This window comes from Aedes aegypti, chromosome 2 (assembly GCF_002204515.2).
Source record: "Aedes aegypti strain LVP_AGWG chromosome 2, AaegL5.0 Primary Assembly, whole genome shotgun sequence".
NCBI classification, from domain to species: Eukaryota; Metazoa; Arthropoda; class Insecta; order Diptera; family Culicidae; genus Aedes; species Aedes aegypti.
This window is the reverse complement of record NC_035108.1, coordinates 64,857,955-64,863,954: the sequence shown is the minus strand read 5'-3', so window position 1 is coordinate 64,863,954 and position 6,000 is coordinate 64,857,955.

Genomic DNA, 6,000 nt, shown 5'->3' with positions numbered 1-6,000 from the left:
CCGACCGGCGTTTCTTGCCAAGCCACGCTCCTCGCAAACTAGTAAGGCAGTGTGTCAGTAGTGGTTCAACTACCACTACACGCAGCACCAGCACTTGCTGGTGTGGATCGATTTTGCTTCAATGACGTCAACTTTGAGGGTATAAATATTCCACCCGGTGCACTTACTAGCTCAGTCTCGTTTTCAAAGATGTAAAGTGACCAACCAAGTTGCAGTGCAGTGGGAGAAAATGGTTCCCTGCCCATCACCACCGAATTGCAGTTGATGGAACTGTATCATCCAGAAGGACTCCGACGTGGATTCGTCAACTCCACACAACAAATCGTCATCGACCACAGGCGCCGCGATGTAGACCGATTCGTTCCGGTTTCCGCCCCTCTGATGGGATGACGTCCGAGTGATATCTGAGCACCTTTCTGCGAGAAACGAAAATTGTGAACCCCTGCGGATAAGGAAATCATGTGCGATGCGGAAACTGACTCAGGAGAGTCGGGAATGGATGCAGCCAGCCAGCGTCTACGAGATCTATTTGTTCGAGTGAATCAATCAATGGATCAGATGCAGTAGCAAAATCCCGTTTCCAGACCCTTGGAACCAGAAACACCCGCATCCCCGGAGAGTACCCCTTGGGTGCCCATTTTTGCGACGTAACAGATCAGAGTGCCGTGCCTCGGCAATGCAGGTTTTTTTTAGCGCGAAATCTGTTGAAATAGCCTTCCCGGTTGATTCCAGATATCGCACAACCCCGGCTCAACTTCGGTTGAGCCAACCAAGGTCTCAAACTTTATTGTTTGAGAAAACAATCGAGATACGTCCTTACAGGATAATTCTCACCCAAACGGACACTTAGTCCAATCAGAAATTTGCAATCATGCAACTTTGATTCTGCGGACCGAGGTCACCTTTGAGGCAACCGTCTGCAAACTCCTCTAACCTCTTCATCTTGGATCATCATCAACTGTTGAGGCATCTCCGCTATCCAGACCGGTCAATCATGAAACCAAATAGAATCCGACTTGAATAATATCAATCATTGTGAGAAAATATGAATTGGAAATGCTGTTCGCTCTGTGTGGCAATAGCCATGCTTAACGGCACAGGAACATTCAATTCCTCGTTTCTCACAGTTTGGCAGATCTAAAACTCCGCTTTTATTTGTGGCGATGTGAAGCATGCATGTGGGACAAGCGTCGAGCCATTGCTTCCGGTTATCGACGGTCAACCAAGTCACGAGTCGTCCAAGAGTCGAGAGCAGACCCAACCAAGAAGACACCCCGGAAAGGAGAAACCCCCGTCTCCTTTCGCCCCCTGCCTTCATCCCCTAACAATGAATGGCTGTCACTTCCGACGGTTCTCCTCCTCCCAGTGCGTCGTCGACGGAAGAACTGCCACACGAGCTGGACGGGAGTCGATTCGAGCTATACGAAGGAATCACCAACGATGTCCTGTGGGAGTTCGGCTAAAGTGAAAGTCGAGGCAAACAACGACGAACAAGCAGGAGAGAAAATCCCACTGTTGAGCCATCGCTCCGTGGGACCGAAAAAAAATGAAACCAATAAAAAATAATCAACAAAATTTCACCCCCAGTGAATACCAAAACCTACATGTTTTCTCAATTTAAATATCCGAAATGTCATGTAACTTGATTCAAATTACAGTATATTCATTATCTTCAATCGAGGCATCCAAAATTACGTAGGATTCAAATATGCTGTTTTAAACTTTAGGACTGCTCATTTTATAAAGTGGACACCTTGTGCATGCTATATTAGGGCAGTTCAAAAAAAAATCCTTTCTCCCATATCTTTTTTATCATGCTTACCATAAAATTAGTGTTCTTTGAAATTTTCAGCTCTCTAGGTGGTGATTTAAAGGTGGCCCAAAGACTATGTAGGTTTATATGGAAATTACTATGTAGAAATTTTGAAAATGGTCCAAACACGTTAGTACTGGAATGTTAGTACAAACTTATCATTCCAAAGCGAAAACTCATTCTTCTTACCATAATGAAGAAATTTGCTGATGAGTGCAACTCAATCGGACGGATAGGAGAATTGATATTCATAAGTTTATACCTACATTACAATGCTAACATGCTTGGAACATTTTTCAGAATTTCTCCATAGTAATTTTCATATAAACCTACATTGTCTTTGGGCCACCTTTAAATCACCACCTAAAGAGCTGAAAATTTCACAGAACACAATTTTTACGGTAAGGATGGTAAGAAAACTGAATTTTCAATTTTTATAAAATTTTGAATCGCCTTAATGCTATTTCATTTTATTTCGTCAATTACATTGGACTCGGTTTGCTGTATATCGTTTCACTTAAAGCCTGTCCACGATAAATTTCGGACACCCAAATAATGGCAGCAAAAAAAAGTTACTCATAATTCAACAAAAACAATTGTTTATTTCAGAATAAAAGAGTTATATCTACAAAATAAACAGTTGACAAGGATGTTAATCCTTCTTTCTGTAAAATTCTCGAACTTTTTTTTGCTGCCATTATTTGGGTGTCCGAAATTTAACGTGGACAGGCTTTACAATTTACCTACCCCTTCATAAAGTTGCATATTTGGTCTCCACGGTTTATTTAATGCACAACAGAGAAAAGGCGTTATTTTTAGAAGGCTCGAAGTACAATACAGGTTGTCCTTCTATCCGGGAAAAGCGAAAACAACCCTGGAATTTAAAATAACCGAGAAAAATACGGGAAATACCCAGGAATTTGGAGAGAACTCTGGGAAAATATGTATTTCAAACATAAGACTATCGGTTTGTTATATAGAAATTTTGAAAATGGTTCAAACACGTTAGTACTGGAATGTAATTACAAACTTATCATCTCAAAGCGAAATCTTATTCTTCTTACCATAATAAAGAAATTTGCTGAAGAGTGCAACTCAATCGGACGGATAGGAGAATTGATATTCATAACTTTATACTTACATTACAATACTAACATGCTTGGAACATTTTTCAAAATTGCTCCATAGTAATTTTCATATAAACCTACATTGTCTTTGGGCCACCTTTAAATCACCACCTAGAGAGCTGAAAATTTCACAGAACACAATTTTTACGGTAAGGATGGTAAGAAGACTGAATCTTCAATTTTTTTAAAAATTTGAATCGCCTTAATGCTATTTTCTTTTATTTCATCAATTACATTGGAATCGGTTTGCTGTATATCATTTCACTTATAATTTACCTACCCCTTCATAAAGTTGCATATTTGGTCTCCACGTTTTATTTAATGCACAACAGAGAAAAGGCGTTATTTTTAGAAGGCTCGAAGTACAATACAGGTTGTCCTTGCATCCGGGCAAAGCGAAAACAACCCTGGAATTTAAAATAACCGAGAAAAATACGGGAAATACCCAGGAATTTGGAAAAAGCTCTGGGAAAATATGTATTTCAAACATAAGACTATCTGTTTGTTTAAATTCTAAGCGAAATAATGGCGAAACTAGATTTTTTCCAGGAGACGTACGAGTCCTGTCATGACTAGCTTTCGGTGAATTGAAGAGAGATAGTTAATGATTCAGATCATTCAAATACTTTTTGAAGAGTTATTAGGGATTCCTGTCAAGGTTCTTGGCGAGATGCTTGTTAGATGGACCGAAAATTGACCAGTTTCTTGAAAGTTATCTTTGAGAGATCACTGAAATGGTTGTTAGAAGTTTTCTCATATGTTTTTGAATGAATTCTAGGAAAAAATATTGACTGATCTTGCTGTAAATTCTTACTAAGTTTGTAGAGGTTAGCGAAAAGCTGAGCCAACAACATTTTCGGCATATCTCTTGGGAGGTCTACAGAAATCCTGGACAGATTTATTAAGAGTACCATTTAACGAGTAGGTAATAATTCTGATTCCTGATGTAGCCTTATCTGGATTCCTGGTTTGACTAAACCTTGATCTATGACATAGTTTTTATGACGTTTCTGACGAGGTTGTATGGATTTCTGCAGATTCACAGCGAATTCTTATAATTGTTCCCAACAAATAAATAAATAAATAAATATTCAACATGAGTTTTACTAGATCAAGAATTTATCCGGGAACCAGAAGGTAATTGGTTGGCTATTGAACTTTGCCCTTCTGTAGAAGTTTTGATACTGAGAGCAGAAATTAGTTTATACAGTTCCGAAATATTTTTGAACTTCCTATGCATTCTAGGAGGTGGATGGTCTTTTTTAAATACCACTACAATGGTGGATGAAATCGTTTGATCGATGAGTTTCCTCGCATAAAACGCTATTTTATGAGTTCATATGTACATTGCTTTTCGCCCCGTATACTTGTACAAAGTAAGTCGGATTAATCCGTAGCAGCTGTCAAATAAATTTTGTTTTCATAGATTAAGTCGCATAAGAGTACATAGGGGGAGATCCCCCAGTACCGGACAGCACCCAAAACCGGACAAAGTCAAAACATTGAGAAATCATCGTCCAATCAAGATGGTGTATTAGTAGTAAAGGAAGCTGTTATGGAGACTAATGTTTGCGTAGAATAACACATCCTTGAAATATGCATGCCTTTTTAAAAAAGTACAAAAGATCGGACATTTCAAAAAATTTGACGTATTGCCTTAATTTTGAGCCTATTAAGTAATTATTTTGAATATGAAAAAATACTTTGGATCACGCAAGCATATTCGAACATGATCCTAATTTGATAGTATGAATGTATTTTGTACCATAATTGGACTAAATATGGACAAATTACAATTTTGTTTAAGCACCTCCTGTCCCCCAGTTTCGGACAACCTTATTTGTTATATGATATCTTTGTAATTATTGCACGAATGTCTCAAAATACATTCATTTTTCATGGATTCCGTCGATCATGGTTTCAAACATGCAATAAAATTAGGAAAAATGAACATTCAGAACAACATCGTAAAATGTGCTATTGTTCATCATATAAGAAAGAGGTTTTTGATGGACATCTTGCAAACTACGATATACTCAAATTGTTTTTGTAAATGTTGCAAATGCATTGAATTGGTAATTATATACTATTCCTAAAGTAAACACATTCAATGATGTTCAAATTTACAGAATTCGAGGCATTTCCAGATTGTGTCCGGTATTGGGTGCCACCTTTCAAGATCGATCAATTTGGTACTAAAATACATCATCAAAATGCAATGTCAAAATTCATACTTATATTTTCAAATTTATTTTTGTACACTATAAAAATGATAATATTTATCAGAAATGGGTAACACGAGCACATAAAACCAATATTTTTCGAATTATGACTTTAGTGGCTTAAGTGTCCGGTACTGGGGGATCTCCCCCTACTAATTCGCAAGAAAATCTACACACTCGCATTGCATGTTATGTTTCATCATATAAAATATGCACGTATATCGCCTCCACTTTTGTACGTATAAAGCATTTTCGCGACATCCTATACGTGAAACTGCACATATAAGCATCGCATAACGCAAAAGGTGATTTGGTTATACGTACATTCTGGTTGACTGGGTCTTCATCGATCCTCTCTTATGTGAATAAAGATGATAAGATGCGTGTTTGTTAGTATTTTTCACTCCAGGACGCTAGGCATCGATGCAATCTTACGTCCTGTGGTGAAAAAATGCTGACAAACTTGCGTCTTGTCGTCTTTATTCACAGAAGAGAGGAACGATGAAGAGAAATCGACTATGCAACTTACATCAATTTTAGTAATTTATGACTATTTCCTATCAGCCTCTCTTTCATTATGCAGGGAATTTTATTCCTATTTGTCAATTCGCCTGGGTTGAAGCATCGTTAAGCTTCAACCCAGGCGAAATGACATTTAGTGTAGAAATTCACAGCAGAATGAAAGAGAGGCAGATAGAAAATAGTCATGAATGCATAAACTTTAGTAATTCTGTGATTATTTTTATTTGTGAGTGCATGTTGTATCACGCCGTCTTCAATTACACTAGCGCAGGGTTTCTCAACCGGTGGTCCGCGGACCTTCAGGGTGCCATGTCAC